The sequence below is a fragment of the Grampus griseus genome, assembly GCF_964374135.1.
Source record: "Grampus griseus genome assembly, chromosome: 5".
In the NCBI taxonomy this organism is placed as follows: Eukaryota; Metazoa; Chordata; class Mammalia; order Artiodactyla; family Delphinidae; genus Grampus; species Grampus griseus.
The window spans coordinates 130886780-130905163 of NC_138998.1; the positions used below are offsets into that span (position 1 = coordinate 130886780).

Genomic DNA, 18384 nt, shown 5'->3' on the forward strand with positions numbered 1-18384 from the left:
CATACTGCCCTGACCTTCTTGTCACCTTTTTGGCACTGAGCATCCTTTAACAGTAAAAAATCATTTTAACAGTAGAAGAAAGAGTCAATTTATAGGTGATTCCCCACGAGTTACCAGATTGGTATGGTTTAGAAAAATGTATTAGACAACTTAGTTCTCCATGTTTTTGATTTGGTAGCCAACTCTTTCCTCAACACTCAGTAAAACATTTTACTGTCTTTAGGGGTTCTGATTTCTTCTCCATTTGTGGTTTTGGGGATATGGCACTACATTTGTTAACTGGCCCTTTGCTAGAAGTTCCCATTATTTCCAGTGTGATCTAAGATCTCCTTAGAGTCCAGGATTGGATTGAGAATTTTTTATTGGATTATTATTGCCAAAATATCTGTGTTTCCATTTCCTATAGTGCCTCCCAAACTTAGCCCCCCTTCAAAGGCAACTTTATTCTTGTATTTTTTCAGCTACACTTGACTGCCAGCCGTCCTATGATGTGAGAATAGACTATTGATTGTTTCCTGTTGCCTGTGGGACAGGAATGCTTCTTGAATTAGAGCTAATTTTGGAGTTTAAAGTACTCAGTGTCAACTTTTGAAGATAGCCTGTTTAAGATCGCTTTGTTACACAAGGGAAGGTCATCCAAGGCTGAGGGGAAGGGAAAGGAAGAAAGAGAAGCGAAAAGAGAAAACAGCTGATGACTTCTTCTCCGTCTTCTGAATCATTCCCTCTACACTCATGGAGCACTCTTTCCATTTTCATATTGTCCTTTTTAAAGATTTATTTCTTAATCTAAAGCCATTTGCTAGGTGTACTGTGAGGTCAGAACGTTCATGGCTGGAGAAGTTTCCCAGTTGTGGATGGTTTTTAAAGAAAGCATTACCTTTACTTGGCCGTTGGAGACGATCATGTGTTTTTTCATTCAAACATTTATTGATTTCTTTCATTATGCACAGCTGCTGGCAACTTGTATGGGCTTTTGTACAAATTAGAAAAGACATGTATGTCTAGACAGACTGGTTAGAAAAAGGTGTCGCCCTGGGCAGACTGTTTAGAAAAAGGAGTCTCCTTTGCTAGACCAGTTGGAAAAAGATGCCCCCCACGAGTGGCTGCAGCACCATGGTACCTGGCACCTCCAGGGCACATGGGTTGGCAAGTCAAGTGGAGTCTGGGTTTCTGTCCCTCCAGTGGGTGTTTGTGTTTGTGTGTGTGTGTGTGTGTAAGGCACCAGATGCACTGTGAATAGGCAGAAGAATCAGATCTGCCCTCAGGAAACCTGGGTTCTAGAATCAGAACCAAGCCATGAACCACAAACACAGAGCTCATGGCATTGCAGTGAAAATGTTTCCTCAAACCCTACTGTATAGCACAGGGAACTATATTCAATATCTTGTGATAAACCATAATGGAAAACAATATGAAAAAGAATATATGTATAACTGAATCACTTTTCTGTACAGCAGAAATTAACACAACCTTGTAAATCAACTATACTTCAGTAAGGTAAAAAAAAAAAATTTCCTCAGAGAGTGACAGATGAAGAGTCCTAGGGTTTTAGGAAAACTCCAGTAAAATTCTGCAGAATCAGTCCCGGTTCGTCTCTGGAAACATCCACTGTGTTGCTTTGCTCTATAAGAGAAAGCCAAGCAAGATGAAGCATCTGGGTGAGAAATAAATTCAGTTGTGTTTGTGTTACTCACTGTCCGGAAGACATAAGACATACTCCGGCATATGTAATGTTAAGATCTTGGGGAAATGCCCTTCACTGGAGCCTCAAGGCCTGTGACCCACCCCATCTCCTGAGTCATCATTCAAGCCGATGGAGAGGCCCAGGGCTCAGACTTCCTGTGTGTTAAGAGCTGCAGCAGCTGTTCAGCTGGGGTCCCATAGACCCTGCTCTATGAGTCTGAACAGAAAAATTCCCCCAAAGCACTGATTGCACCTCAGGCCCCTCGGCACAGTACCTCCCTTGGATGGGTAAATAGTGTGACCGCTTATTAAAGGGTCAGCGACAATTACACGCAAGTGGAGAGAATGAGAAGCCAGAGTCTTTGAACAGAGTTGGTTTCTGTTGTTGTTTTTTCTGGGAAAGGAACGTGATCGTTTTGGGTTTCTCCGTGTATAATCTGAGAGGCTCATCCGTCTCACTGTGACAGAGGAAAATTTCAACATTAGGAAAGTAACTTTTGATTGATCACAAACAGCTGGGTGGGCCATGCCTCACTGGTGCCTGGGCATCAGCGACCTTTTCAAAATAGTTGCTCAGTGTGGCTTCTGCCCCTGAAAGGGTGTGTAAGCTGCTGCTTGGTGTTTGCAGTGGTTGTGAGCCACTGTCATCTTGAGCCTCCCCATAGAGAGACCCAAGTCTTGCACATCTTGGGGTTTTTGTTATGGGCTGAACTGTGTCCCCCAACTCCCACCCCCTGCCCCCAAATCCCATGTTGGAGTCCTCACCGCTAGGACCTCAGAATGTGGCTGTCTTTGGAGATAGGGACTTGCAAGAGGTAATTACAGTAAAACGAGGTTGTACGGGTGGGCTGTGAACCAGTAGGACTGGTGTCTTCCTAAGAAGAGGGGATCTGAGAAACTCTGCCCTGTGTTGCTCAGCTCTCTGCCTTCCGTGGAAGCCTGCCCATCTGTGGGGCTCCCAGCTCAGTATTTCTGAGCCTTGACGTTCACCCACGTGCCCCTTGGTGAATCCCCACCTGGCAGAACCATCTTATGGTTCGTGATTACTATCAAGACCAGCTTTATATTTTGGGGTTTTATTAGGGCAAAAGTCAGTGTATTGAATATGTGTTTTGCCAGCTGTCTTTCCTTCCAGACTCTGGAGGCCTCTCCTCTGTCTCTGGGTCGCCCCTTGGAGAGGCCAAGCGTTGAACTTTGCTGTGGATTGGGGTGGGCCAGGGCAGGGGTGGGGAGGAGGCTGACTAACGTTGGTCCAGCCCTGAGGGAAGTAAGGAGTTCGGCAAGTTTAGGCGAAAGGCAGTTGCTGCTGGTAAAGAGATGGATTTGAAAGTAAAGACTTTGATATCCGCAAAGCATCCAATCGGTATGCTTAAATAGTTCGCTGGGAGCCTCTTGAGGACAACCGTTTGTGAACTTACTCCTTTATGGCTTAATGTCACTAACATTGATGATGGATGTTACAGGGGAAACAGTTTCAGTGCTTATAAGTTATCACCGTCTTCCACTGCTCTGATAGGTATATGAGTATAATGGGGGGAAAGCTGAATCCCGTACTTAGTGCTACAGACGACATGGCTTTAGGGCTGGCGGTGATTTGCCGATGAGCTAACCCTGCTCAGATCTTCTGTTTCCACATTCTGTATCCGTTTCCCGGGCCCGCCGAAACAAAGTACCACGAACAAGGTGGCCTAAAACAACAGAAATTCATTGTCTGACAGTTCTGGAGACGAGAAGGTCCGAAATCAAGGTGTCAGCAGGGCGAGGCTCCCTGTGACACCCGTAGGGGAGTTTTTCCTTGCCCCTCTTCCAACTTCTGGTTTGCCAGCAAGCTTTGTGTTTCTTTTTCTTTTTCTTTTTTTTCTTTTTGCGGTACGCGGGCCTCTCAGTGCTGTGGCCTCACCCGTTGCGGAGCACAGGCTCCGGACGCGCAGGCTCAGCGGCCATGGCTCACGGGCCCAGCCACTCCGCGGCATGTGGGATCTTCCCAGACCGGGGCACGAACCCGTGTCCCCCGCATCGGCAGGCGGACTCCCAACCACTGCGCCACCAGGGAAGCCCGCTTTGTGTTTCTTGGCTTGTAGCCGCGTTACTCCATCTCTCCCTCTGTTTTCGCAAGGCATTCTCCCTGTGTCCCTTCTCTTCCCATGGGGACACGAGCCACCTTGGATAAGGGACCCTTCCTACCCCTGTAGGACCTCCTCTTGCCTTTACTAATTACTTCTGCAATGACCCTGTTTCCGAAGAAGGCCACACTCCGAGGTCGTCAGAGTTAGGATTTCAGTGTATCATTTTGAGGGGACACAGTTCCACCCCAAACACATCTGTCTCCATCTGTGCCCCCTGATCGCCTTTTTGCCTTCCCTGCTTCTTCTGCTCAGAGGCTTGGTGTCCTCTCCTCCGGCTGCCTCAGCCCCCCCCCCCCGGGTTATTTACAGCTCCTGTGAGTTCCACTTCCGCGTTGCATTTTGATTTTATCACCCACTGACCAGTCTCTTGGCTGCATTCAGGTTTAGTCCTTGTTCATCCGCCCCACCCTCAGATCCTCAGGGCCAGAATCCATCCTAACCATCTAGAAACCAACTCTATGCCACGGCCCTGCTTAAAACAAAAACAACAAAAACAAAACCACCCTCAATTGGTTGGTTTTCTTATTCTCTACAGAGCAGATTCCAAATTCCCTCCCCTGCGTCCAGGGTTCTCAGTGTTCAGTCCCCGAGCTGTGTTCTGGTTTCTCTCCCATCAGCGTTTGTGTTCACCCAGGCCAGATGGGTTCTCTGTCCTTGGAGTATCCTTCTCGGGGGCCTGTGGCATGCCTCTGCTCCCTGCTGGTGCCACCCGAAGGCCCACCCTTCCAGCCCCGTTGAGATGCCCCTTCTTCCACGGAGCCTGCCCTGATCTGGCCGACCCGAAGCAGTTTCTCCTGCTTCTGTGTCTTCCTGCCCCTGTCACCTCTCACACTCCATGTGACATCTTGGTCATGAGGGAGCATGTGTTAGCTTCCTCATCAATTCGTAGGACTGTTTAGGTAGAACCAGGTTTTAGTCACTCAAAATAAATACTCTTCTGTGCTTCTGCTGATGTTTCGCACATGGTGGGACTTGGCAGCTCGGGAGAACCGAGGTCTTCCCGTGGAGGCTCTGGCTGTACTTCTGAGGCCTTGTCACCGTCCAAGGGTTTCCTTCGGGCAACATGACTGCCGAGCCCTGTGTGAGACCTCAGTTAATCAGTACTGTGGAAGAAAGCTTTTATTCCAAAGTCGGCCGCTGGTTTATTGTGGTTTATTTTTAACTTCCTGATGGACCGGATGTGGAGTGGTTGGAAAGGATTTTTCCAGAGGTTTCAGGATGAACTGGGTGCCAGTAACCCTAGCGTACTGGATTCATTTCCTGGGACTGTCTAACAAAGAACCACAACCTGGGTGGCTTAGAACAACAGAAACGATTTTCTTACAGTCCTGGAGGCCAGAAGTCCAAAATGAAGCTGTCAACAGGGCCAGGCTCCTTCTGAAGGCTCTAGAAAGCATCTGTCCAGGCCTCCCCTCTAGCTCTGGGAGTTCCTTGGCTTGTGGCGCATAACTCTGACCTTCACATGGCCTTCTCCCCATGTGCGACTGTGTCCAAACTTCCCCTTTTTATACGGATGCCAGTCATTGGATCAGGGCCTACCCTAGTGACCTCATCTTAACTAATTACATCTGCAGTGACCTTATGTCAAAGAAGGTCACATTCTGAGGTACTGGGGGCTAAGACTTCAACTTGAATGTTTTGGGGCACAGTTCAACCCATGACACCCCGTAGAGCCTGGGGTGTGTCTGCTAGGTTGACTTGGGTGAGGCAGTGAAGTCTGCCAGGGCAGAGGGATGCTCCCTCAGGGGTGAAGGAGGTGAAGAGAAGGATCTGACCATTCCCATCCACCCTGTTCCCCTCTAGTCCCTGGGAAATAACTCTGGTCCATACACCTGGCTGTGGATACACTGTAAGCACTTCTCCCACGGGAAGGAATTGGTAGGCCCTCTTGGAGACAGCTTTCGAGGTGTCTGAGTTAAGGTCCCAGCATCAGTCACATCTGTGTTTAGCTAATGTTTAAACTCGTCACTTGCCCTTTTCGGTTCACACTGTCCCACCTGTACGATTTCTTTCTCTGTTCACCAAGTGCTGTGCTCCTGCGGGTGATTGAGTTACTGCCCGTTTGCTAAGTCAGTTAGTGTAGGATGTATTATTAAGCAGTGAGAAGATGTAAAGATTTGGGAATTAGGCTTTTTAAGTGACTAATGTGGATAGGAAAATAAGTTGTTTTTGTTTTTCTTGGTTACATCGAATTACCTGATTTAGCTGTTTACAATAATCAAATAATCCACTGGGTAGTCCAGCTCGGGCTCCAACTCAGATCCAACGGCCCCTCTACATGGCAAGACGAGCTTAGCTGTGGGTTGAGAGTCAAATTCAGGCTGTACCAGATCCCAGCTGGGTGACCTGTGAGCAAGTTTCTTAATCTGTGTAAAACAAGAGTTTCCCCTCTGGTAAAAAGGGGAAAAAGGGACTTCCCTGGTGGTCCATTGGTTAAGAGTCTGCGCTTCCATTGCAGGGGGCATGGGTTCCATCCCCGGTTTGGGGAACTAAGATCCCGCGTGCCATGCGGTGTGGCCAAAAAAAAAAAAAAAAGGGAAAATAATAGGATCTATGGGAGTTACATGAGTCAATGCATGTAAAACGTCTTGCAGAGTCTTGCTTGGCAAGTACTTAATAAACAGGACTAGTCCCAGTCTGAGCTTTCTGTGGCTTGGTGACTGTGGTCTACGCGTGTACTTTTTAATTTGTTTTCACACTATGCAGTTGACAAAGAAATGGCAGTTGCCCAAATAGCTCATTAATTTTATGCTTACAGACAGCTCAGCTAGACAAGTTAGATCGCTAAATGGATCCCTAGCCACTTTGAATATTTGCATAACTTCAGTTATTCAGACAGTTGCCTATATTGATTGATTGATCTAGTTATCTGGACCACAGAGACCCAATCCTAATTACAACATGAATTTTTTTTTTTTTTTTTTTGCGGTACGCGGGCCTCTCACTGTTGTGGCCTCTCCCGTTGCGGAGCACAGGCTCCGGACGCGCAGGCTCAGCAGCCATGGCTCACGGGCCCAGCCGCTCCGCGGCATGTGGGATCTTCCCAGACCGGGGCACAAACCCGTGTCCCCTGCATCGGCAGGCGGACTCTCAACCATTGCGCCACCAGGGAAGCCCTACAAAATGAATTTTTAATACTATTCACACTATGAATCTTTTCTTTATGTAATGATAAAAATATGTTGAATATAATGAGATTATCACTACTGATCCACTTTAAAAACTATGATAATGATCAAAGTATTTTTTTTTCTTTTTGAAGGGGGAGAGGTGGGGTTTGCAACCAGTAAATTTTGTCTCCTATGAAAGACACTATTAAAATCTTTCCATCCTGATTTTGACATAGCAAAGCTCCATTAATTTTGATGGAAGAAATAGATAACTGGTACTTGGCCCAAATTCACAGTATGGGACCCAGCAGTGCAGGAAATCATAAACTGGGTAATAACTCCCATCACAGGTATACCTCCACCAAAACTTTAAAAAAAAAAAGCTCAGAATTTAAAATGTATTTTCATGGTTAGTGATCCCTTTCTTTTAAGTGGGAAACATCCTTTTGAAGTCTGTGATAGTCTGTTCTCTTGAAATGATTCTTTTATTGGACTTGGCTATATAAATATTTATGTTGCCGTGTGTGTATATTTCATGTTGTTTCATCAGTTACTTTTTTGCCATCAGAATAACAAAAAATGTTTCCCAGGTACTGACGATACAGTTGAGTTGAGAAATAATTTTAATTCTTGGCCAAACAGATTAGTTTATTTAATTTTTTTGTTTTTGCGGTACGCGGGCCTCTCACTGCTGTGGCCTCTCCCACTGCGGAGCACAGGCTCCGGACGCGCAAGCTCAGAGGCCGTGGCTCACGGGCCCAGCCGCTCCGTGGCATGTGGGATCCTCCCAGACCAGGGCACGAACCCGTGTCCCCTGCCTCGGCAGGCGGACCCCCAAACACTGCACCACCAGGGAAGCTCTGACTGGTGTCTTTAAAAGAACAGGAGGTTAGGACACGGGCATGTACAGAGGGAGGACCACGTGAAGACTCAGGTAGAAGACAGCCATCCACAAGCCAAGGAGAGAGGCCTCACGAGAAACCAACCCTGTTGACACCTTGATCTCGGATTTCTAGCCTCTGGGACTGTGAGAAAATAAATTTCTGTTGTTGAAGCCGCCTGATCTGATGTCATTTGTTACGGCAGCCCTTGCAAGCGAATACACTGGGAGACGTTAATTAAAATGATTGAAAGAACAACCTGTATTAAAACGAGAAAAGAATCAAGTACCGGAGCATTCTGGTTTCGCCCAGGCCCTCTCCACGCAGCCCACTGCACCCTGTGCACAAGTGCCTGTGAACACTCGTACACTGCCTGCCGAGCCCCTTTGTTATCAGCTTGTGAATTCCTGGCCCTTCCTAAAAGCCATTATCTGCTGTCAGTGGAAGCGGAGCTTTCAGGATTCCCAGCAAATGGAAGAGAGACCAGGAGGATTTATGGTGTCATTGCAGGAACACAAATTCTCCTTTCACACAGACTGACACCATAAATGGATGCGTATAAATCAGAGCAAGAGTGGGAAAAAGACCTAGTTTTCGCGTTCTGAAGAGCACAGGCACTGGGGCTAGGCCTGATGTTTAACGCGTGGTTTACGTGGAGAGGAAGGAAGCTTTGTGTGCATGTGGCGCGGGGAAGCCATTGCAGACACTGATTGAGGACCTCGTGTGAAAGGGCAGCAGCCGTCCCGGGCGCTGGAGACGGGAGGGCTGATAAAGATTCCTGTGCTGGGTGGGTGCACAACTATTATTTTGACTTTTTTTTCTGGAACCACCGCATTTCTCCCTCCCCCGGGCCTTTGCCCTCCCTCATTTTCTGGGGGCTGGTGAACTCTTTTCCACCTAGAGCAGTACGTTCCTCTTCTTGAAGGCTTCCATGAGACGCCCCCCCCCCGCCCCTGCAGTCTACCCTTCCTTCCTTCCTTCCTCCTTTCCTCCCTCCCTCTTTTCTTTCCTTCCTTCCATCCTTCCTTCCTCCCTCCCATCCTTCCTTCCTCCCTCCCTCCCTTCCTCCCATCCTTCCTTCTTTCCTTCCATCCTTTTTCCTTCCATCTTTCCTTCCATCCTTCCTTCCTCCCTTCCTCCCTCCCCTCCTTCCTTCCCCTCCGCATTAGCACGGTGTGATTAGAGCAGTAATATCCTTATCCCACTGTGTTGTCACCATTGTTTGCTCAGTTTTAACTCAACTAATGAACAGTCGCTATGTGCCGAGCACTTTATGCGGCGTATCCCGGCCACCACCATCACCCCCAGTTTACCGATCAACAATCTGAGGTTTACTGAGGTTAAGTTTCTTGCCTGCGGCTTCTCAGTTCTGGAGATTGACCTTGGTTTGGCTCCAAAAGGTGTGATTTTATTCTCACTACAAATCTGTGTGATTGGCGTTCTCCTACACAGTGTGCAGATGAAGACCAAGGAGCACCTCTTCATTCCTTTCTTCATTCACCAGGCTTTTTTGTTGAGTTCTCTGTCTCAGGCAGACAGCGTGCTGGGTCCTGTGCTCAGAGGGTGAGTGACTTGGTCAAAGTCATGGAACCAGGACTGCCTGTTTAACCCTGGCCACTCTCCACGTCTGCCTGTGGAACACTGGAAGTGTGCCTGGTCTGAACTGATGTGTCGTGAGTGTAAAATCCACATCAGACGTCAGAGACTTAGTATGAAAAAGAAAGCATAAAACAGATTGTTAAGAATTATTCACAATATGGAAACAAATTAAATATCTGTTGGATGGGTGGACAAAGAAAGTGTGGCATCTATATAATAGAATATTATGTAATCATGAGAAAGAAGAAACTCCTGCCACTTGTGACAATATGGATAAACCTGGAACACATTATGCTAAGTAAAATAAACCAAACACAGAAAAACAAATACTGCATGATCTCACTTATAGGGAATCTTGAAAAATCAAACCCATGGAAGCAAAGAGTAGAAAGGTGATTACCAAAGGAGGGCGTCACAGACAGCTGTTGCTTAAAGAATAAGGAGCTTCGCTTTTGCAAGATGAAAAGAGTTCTGGAGATGGGTGGTGGTGCACAACAATAGGAATGTACTTGAGGCCCCTGAATGGTATACTTAATACTGCTCGATTTAAACTACATTGAGGAATCACCTCACACCGGTCAGAATGGCCATCATCAAAAAATCTACAAACAATAAATGCCGGAGAGGGTGTGGAGAAAAGGAAAGCCTCTTGCACTGTTGGTGGGAATGTAGATTGATACAGCCACTATGGAGAACAGTATGGAGGTTCCTTAAAAACTAAAAAGAGAATTACCATACGACCCAGCAATCCCACTACTGGGCATATACCCTGAGAAAACCATAATTCAAAAAGAGTCATGTACCATAATGTTCATTGCAGCTCTATTTACAGTAGCCAGGACATGGAAGCAACCTAAGTGTCCATCGACAGATGAATGGATAAAGAAGATGTGGCACACATATACAATGGAATATTACTCAGCCATAAAAAGAAACAAAATTGAGTTATTTGTAGTGAGGTGGATGGACCTAGAGTCTGTCATACAGAGTGAAGTAAGTCAGAAAGAGAAAAACAAATACTGTATGCTAACACATATATATGGGATCTAAAAAAAAAAAAAGTTTCTGAAGAACCTAAGGGCAGGACAGGAATAAAGACGCAGATGTAGAGAATGGACTTGAGGACATGGGGAGGGGGAAGGGTAAACTGGGACAAAGTGAGAGAGTGGCATGGACATATATACACTACCAAATGTAAAATAGCTAGCTAGTGGGAAGCAGCCGCATAGCACAGGGAGATCAGCTCTGTGCTTTGTGACCACCTGGAGGGGTGGGATAGGGAGGGTGGGAGGGAGACTTAAGAGGGAGGAGATATGGGGATATATGTATACATATAGCTGATTCACTTTGTTGTACAGAAGAAACTAACACAACATTGTAAAGCAACTATACTCCAATAAAGATGTTAAAAAAATAATGCTTGATTTTATATTAGGTGTCTTTTCTCAACATAAAAATAAATCATAAAGAACAAACAAAAACTTCATGACTATACGTCTCACTATGACTATTATGTGAAACCCTTTAAAGAAGGAAAATGTCATTTGGCTGACAGCAGTCGGGCTAAATGAAAGTTGATAGAATGTAAGCTAGTCAAAATTTTGCTTAAAAAAAAATATGCAGAGGGAGAGGTAAGGGGGCGTGGTGGTTTGTGCCGGATCATGAAGGATTTTTAATTTCTCCTCAAGGGATCAAGTTTCTTTTAAAAGTTTCTGAGCACAGAAGATAATCATAACCATCCTTAGAAAGAAACCTCTGATGCCTCAGTGTGTAGAGAAGGAAGAAGGTGGAGACCTGAGGGAGCCCCAGGAAGCCCTTAGGAGGCTGGGCCAGCAGCAGTGGGGGTGGCGAGGAAGGAAACTTCCAGAAGAGACTTGGTGACTGGTTGCCATGGGAATTGGGGGCTGGGGGGAGAAGGGGAGGGAGTCAAGTGCTCAGCCAATAGGTGGGGATGATGATGGCCTCAGTGAGGGGAGCACAGAGAGCGATTCATTCAGAGGAGGAGCATGGCGGGTATGATCTTGGAGAGGCTGTAATGGGAGGGTTGGATGCTGGCTCTCCGTGTGGGTGTCCCGCGGGCAGCCGGGAGTTGCTGTTTCCAGCCAGTTGACATTGATGGCTGGCGAGGGGTAGTCAAGCCTAACCATCCCATTATCTTTTGGATTCCACGGATCGATTTGCTTCTAGATGATGTAATTTGTGGCTTCCTCCATATTGGCCCCGAGTTACATTCTGGGTCATTCAAAAGTGGGGCGGAGTTAGAATTGGAGCAGGAAGAGGCTCCTGGGGGGATCGGAGTTGAAGAGTATTTGAGACAAATGGACATTCAGTTTTTTAACCAATATATTTATCGATTTAATATATTCGGTGCTTTCGGAGCCAGGCACCGTGGGGAATACCAAGATGAATTACCCATGGTCTCAAAAAACTTGTAATCTGTTACTGAGCTGGGGCTTTTTGAACCTTTTCCAAAACCAGGGAGAAATGATTCTAGCACTACCTGTTTTAATTCATCGTTTAATTCTCATCTCCCCATAGGATTCATGAGCTGTGGTGAATTCCAACTGGGCAGGGAATTGGGGGTTACTTTTATCCTTGTGGATAATAAATACATTCTGACGACAAATGAGGCATGCATATTCTAACTAAGTAGGCGGGCTTTTGATAAGAATTCCAACAACTGCACAACTACTGCCCTTTGGGGGCAGCCTGGCCGGTCTACATAGCTCTCTCAAAATTCCGTGCTTTGCATTTTTCCTCCTTGCAGGAACCAGTTTCTGGTTTCCCACCCACGGGATGTTTCTAGGGTGTCAGGACGTGATTTGCTTTCTGAATCGGAGCTGGAGTCAGGGCGCAGGGAACCCCGGTGATGGCGGCTTCAGAACTTCCCAGGGTGGGTGTGGGAGGGTCTCCCAGCCCTGCACCGCGAGCTGGATTCTGCTCACATCTGCCCAGCACTGAGTTCTGCTCTCGTCACCGAGATCAGCCCTAATGAGCTCTGTTGCTTAAACTGGGGAAAGAAACGTTCCCCCCTCATTTCCACAAAGACAGCCGGCGGGGAGCCAGGGGTCAGAGCTGTTGTGCTCTGTGACATAAATAACAGTAATTAATGGGCCCCATAAAAGAGCTATTTGTGTGTGCTGTCCAGCATCATTTCTCTGTGAATTGGAGCTACCCTGAAATTAATTATAAAGCCAGCAGAGGATATTTTCTGCTTTCTGTTAAGTAAGTATCCTCCGCACAGGCACACTCTCTACTCCAATCCATTTACACATACACTGTTTCTACGGGAAAAAGGCGTGAAACCAATTTATTTCCAAATCTTCCCACTGGGTCACGCTAATCACCACAGTTTTCAGCCCTTTTACACCGAATTCAGCCTTGGGCTAGAGACTCAGAGTCCTCAGTCCCTTGCTGTTTTCTTCATGGCTTTGGGGATGTCCCCTCCAGCTCACCCCTGCTCAACTCAGTTCAGCCAGCATGGTCACCTAGATATTATTGTTGTAATGAGATCTACAGAGCAAGCCATCCTATCATCACTGATAACTTTCATGAAGATTCTCTATGAGTCTGCTCAGGCTGCCCTAACAAAATACCACAGCTGGGTAGCTTAAACAACAAATTTATTGTCTCACAGTTCTGGAGGCTGGAAGTCCAAGATCAAGGTGTCAGCAGGTTAGATTTCTCTTGAGGCCTCTCTCCTCGGCTTCCAGATGGCCATCTTCTTGCGGTGTCCTCGCGTGGCTTTTTCTGTCTGTGAGTGGATCCCTGGTGTCTCTTCCTCTTCTTACAAGGACACCAGTCTTATTGGATCAGGGCCCCACCCTTATGTCCTCATTTAACCTTAATTACCTCTGTAAAGAGCCATCTCCAAGTAGTCACATTGCAGGTTAGGTCTTTTAACATATGAATTTGAGGGGAGACACAATTTGGTCCATAACAGGTTCTGATATAGTTAATAGAATCTTTTTCTTCCAACTGCACTTGCATTCATTCATTCATTCAAGAAATATTTATTGAATGTTGTCTATGAGCCAGAGACGATTCTGGATGCTGAAAACATGCCAGCAAAGGAGACAAAGAACTGTTTCTTCCCTTCTAGAGCTGCCATGGGTCAGGCAGATTCCACACTCAGTCAGTGAGTTCTATAGGATTTAAGAGGTGATGAACACTATGGGGACAAATAGACTGGATTGAGGGGAGGGTGAGTGCCAGGTGTGGCTGTAAATAGGTGTGTCACGGGAGCCTCTCTGAGCGGTGACGTCTCGGCAAGTCTTGGAGGTGAGGGAGAGAGTGTATGGCCAGGGTGGGAATACACCTGTCACATTCGTGGACCTACAGGAAGGCCTGCAAGTGAGCAGAGGGAATGAGAGGAGATGGGTGTCCAGGCGCTGTCAGGACTTTGGCTCTTTCTCTGGGAGAAATGGGGATTCTGGGTGCTTTTGGGTGGTCCTTGCCTTGGGGGAACTTTCCTGCCCCTCTAGATTAGCTGTTCTAGAGAAGGTGACAGATGGTTCAGACAAGTTTAGGAGGGAGAAAGGGTACATGGCAGGGGCACAGGCCAGAATAAGATGTTGGGGTAGGAGGGACTTAGCGGGCATGAGGGGGAAGAGTTGGGCTGCTTCTGTGGTGGACACCAGGTCCCCAGACGGCACACTTCACCGCTGGTCATGGGTGTCCTCCAGCACCCTTCTCCTTGGTGACTTCTCCCAGCTCTCAGCCAGACCCTCAGGAAGTAAGAAACTGCTTTCTGCAGCAGGATGGCTGGGCAGCTCCAGTCCACACGTGGTGAGCAGGGGGCCACAATCCACCTCCTTCAGCTTAGCAGGGTTTCTGAATTTCTCTGTCTGCTCTGGCTCTCCCAGAGAGGGTCACCAAGGATACTGTTTGTTCCATGTCATCTAATCTGTTTTCTAGCGTGGGCATTTAGGGTACATCGTCTGGCTTCTATCCGGGGATCCACAAAGCTCACATGTAAGTGGGAAGGACCGGAGCCATCCATCCATCTTCCCTCTCCCCCACCCTCCCTTTCTCCCTTCCTCTCTCCTTAACCTGCACAATTGTTGGCTGTGTCATTGGTCCAGTACACGTTACTTGAGCTTCTTCTCTGTTCCTGACACTGCTCGGCACAAGTCGTGGAAGGGTGAGCACTGTTTGAAGTGGCAACGGGGATTGGGGTTCTGGAAGAGTATTCTACGAAAAGGATGAGGCTTGAAGAAGGGTGATCAGCAGGGCTGATCCCCAAATCTGGGAGAATTTGATGCTGTGAAGGAGGAATGTCCTATTGGAGCCCAGTGGAAAACCAGAATAGAGTAAGGGGATTATGAGTGTTGCCTTGGGGGCGGGGCTGGAGGGCGTGGGTGCAGCGCTAATTAGGCTGGTTAGGGAAGCCTCTGACGAGGTGACATCTCTCAAAAGGGGAAGGGAGTGTTTCCACGTCACAATCACGCACGAGCTGAAACCACGTCCACAGGTGGCATCACGTTTTATAACCTTAATGGTTGAAGGGAAGGCTTTTGGTCTGCCTGTGTTGTAGCTTAGGAAGGGGAGGGCTCGAGCTGCCAGCTTACCCAAGGCAGGCGTAGAGATGACCCCCAGCTCACCATCCTGACCCACTGTAGCAGACTGCTGGGACCTTTTGTTCTTTTTTTTTTTTCTTTCTCTCATGTACTTGTCCTAAATGAGCCAAGCACAGTGTGGAAGCCAGGAACACAAAAGTGGGGAGGCTGGGCAAGTCCTGCCTTCCTGGAAATGACAGTGGAGGGTGTCCCACACCGTTAAGAGTGTGTGTGATGGGTGTGACAGCTGGGGAACTGCAGGGTGGCCCGAGCCAGTCTGGAATGGAGAAGCAAACTGTAATCTGAGGTTGGAGAGAGGAGTGGGAGTTGGGAGTTGGCCTGACCCAAACAGCCCTGTGTGGGAGGGAATTTCAGGCAGTGGTGGGCGGAGTTGGGAGACATCTGGGCAGGAGAGGATGGTGGTGCAGCAAGCAGCAGATGGAATGGGGGAAGAGAGGGGGTGGGGAGGTCTTAGCAGGTGGAGGTGACTGGCCCTGGTGATTAGTTAGGTGGGGGACTAGCGGTGCGCTGGGTGGAGGAAGATGCACAGTTGGGGTGCAAGGACACCTATGGAGGGAGGTGCTTCAGGCTGAGCTGGGGAGCCCCAGGGAGGACCAGGGGAAGTGATGGGTTTGGAGAGCCAGTGGACCACCCAAATGGGAGGTGTCCATGGGGCCGTCAGAGCTCGGGGAAGAGGCGAAAGCAGGATGGAGGTGTTGGGACTGGTCAGCACATGGACGGTCGTAGGAGTCCTGGAAGTGGAGGAGATGGACTGTACATCCCTAATGTGAGGAAGAATGGGGCCTGGGGCAGAACCTTGGGAAGACTGGGCTGGGAGGAAAAGCAGGAGACAAGGAGGGAGAGTGACCTTGTGGACTGGGTGGTCGAGAGGCACCGGGGACCCTGACGAGGGGGAGTGATGGGGATGGAAGCTGGGTGGCAGGGGCTTCCTGGCTTCTCTTCCTGCACAAAACATGCAAATCCTAACAGTGGACACTTACGGAGGGCTTCCAGAAATGTTCCCGGTGCGCACCATCCTTCCTGGGTTTCCTCATTTATATCCCCAACATCTCCACGAGATAGGTACTATTATCCCCCATCCGTTTTTTTTTTTTTTTTTTTTTTTTTGTGGTACGCGGGCCTCTCACTGTTGTGGCCTCTCCCATCGCAGAGCACAGGCTCCAGACGCGCAGGCTCAGCGGCCATGGCTCATGAGCCCAACCGCTCCGTGGCATGTGGGATCTTCCCGGACCGAGGCACGAACCTGTGTCCGCTGCACCGGCAGGCGGACTCTTAACCACTGCGCCACCAGGGAAGGGAAGCCGCCCCCCCCCCTTTTTTTAAAACAGCGAGGAAACTAAGGTCCAAGCTACTGGGTGGCAGAGGCAGGCTTTGAAGTCAAGGCATCCAACCTCGGAATCTGTATGTCTGGCTGCTGTGCCGTTCCACCCTCTGAACTGCTGGGGTGTGGAAAACTGGGGGAGGGCAGCAAAGGAACTATCAGATCTGACCCCAGTCCTTGGAGAATGGATGCTAGCCCTTGGTTCTTACAGTTACACTCATCTGCATAGTAGAATTGTACGATGCTCGAGTGGTCCATTAGTCTGCTCGGGTGGCCATAACAAAAGACCACAGACTGGATGGCTTAAGTGACAGACGTTTATTTTCTCACAGTTGTGGAGGCAGGAAGTCCAAGATCAAGGTGCCAGTAGGGTTACTTCCTAGTGAGGCTTCTCTCCTTGGTTTTTAGATGGCCTTCCTCTTGCTGTGTCCTCACATGGCCTTTCCTCTGTGCATGTGTGGAGAGAGAGATCTCTGGTATCTCTTCCTTTTCTCATACGGACACCAATCCTATTAGATTAGGTCCCTACCCTTATGACCTCATTTAACCTTTTTACCTCCTAAAAGCCCTATCTCCAAATAGAGTTACATTAGGGATTAAGGCTTCAACATGTGAATTTGGGGGTGGGGTGTGTGGGCGGAGACAGTTCAGCCCACGACAGATGGTCAGTTTAAACCACTATAAAAAATCTGAATTATGGCCGCAAATGGGCCTGAAGATCCGTATCTCTCTCATGGTGTACTCTTGGCATGTAGAACAGTGTCACGTATATTTTAGGTGGTTACTAAATGTTTGCTGAAGACGAAAAGATTCACTTGAGTTTAACATACAGTATTTATTAAGAAACCAAGATGTTCTGGAAAGGAAGCTCTTTTTGGCTAATTTCCATGTAAAAAGAAAATCCTGCTGATGACAGCCTCCTATTCCCTGTGCATTCTGATTATTTAAAACATCATGGTATAAAATTGCTTTAATTAAAGAAAGGCTGAACTTACACGGCATACATTGTACAATGGGGAAAACATATATGTATATTTCTGTGATATTAAAGAGTAGTTTCTTTGATCGGCGTTTCCCTCCCTCTCCGTTGTATGGAAGATGCATCCGTTTTGCATCTGCCTTTTCAGTTTGGAGATCGGCTACGTGAACAACCCTCGATGTGTTTCAGAGGAATGAATTTTAAAGGCAGTGAACGGTGATCCAGGATGAAGGGATGAATTTTAAATCCTGTTAACTCTGATCCTACGTAGACAGTCTCAACTAAGTCAATATTTAAAGAAGATGAGAGACTAGACTGATTTTAAACCTCCTCCTTGGGATTTAAAAGCAACTCTATTCCAGAGAGTTCAAAACACCGAAATGAGGTTCAGGCTTCTTTTTCTTTTTTGAAATATACCAAAGCGACAGGTCAAGGAAGTGCACATTTTCTTCTTGGCTGAACTAAGCTTAAATGCTTTTCACTCTCTACAGGTTGCCTCAGTGAAAGTAAAATGATGATAATAAGAATGTCAATTTCAGGCGCTCTTACTATGTGCCGGACATTGTACTGAGTGCTTTACGTACGTTATCTTAGGTACCAATTGGTTTGTGGGAGTGTGTGCCGTGACTGCAGCCATGTGATTTTGTGCATCCCGCATTCTAAGTACAATTCTATGTTGGAATTTTTCTCCTAATACGTCACAGGGGCCATTAAGCATGAATACCTTTCTGCAGCTGGCGCCTCTCCTGGAGAATTGGGATTCACGCGCTTCGGTCCCTCCTCCTTCCCGTGTGGGAGGGAGTCGTGCTTCCCATCCCTGCAGAGCGCTCTGCCACCTCTTCCTTTCCTTCCTCAGGATCCTTCCTGGCAGTCGCTCCTTCTTTCCTGTATCTTCTATTTCACTGCCCCATAGCTGCCCTCTCCTCATCTTAGATCTACTCACTTTTTTTTTTCTTGGCCTTGGAGGGTTTCCTTTTCTTTCGTGTGAGCTTAGTTATTTAAAAGTTTGCTGATTTTATCCATCATTGATAGGTATTTTTTTGGCGGGAGCCTGGGGGGTGGGGTGGGGTGGGAGTTGCCATACTGTGAGAAGTGCAACTTCTTTT

At 47.6% G+C, this 18384-nt stretch overlaps 1 protein-coding gene across 1 annotated transcript in view; it reads left to right on the top strand.

The window, feature by feature from the left end:
* The window catches only part of HUNK (hormonally up-regulated Neu-associated kinase), a gene marked incomplete at both ends in the record, with an annotated part of 110337 nt that overhangs the window by 23950 nt on the left and 68003 nt on the right, over positions 1-18384 (top strand). The gene's annotated exons all lie outside the window — the stretch shown is intronic.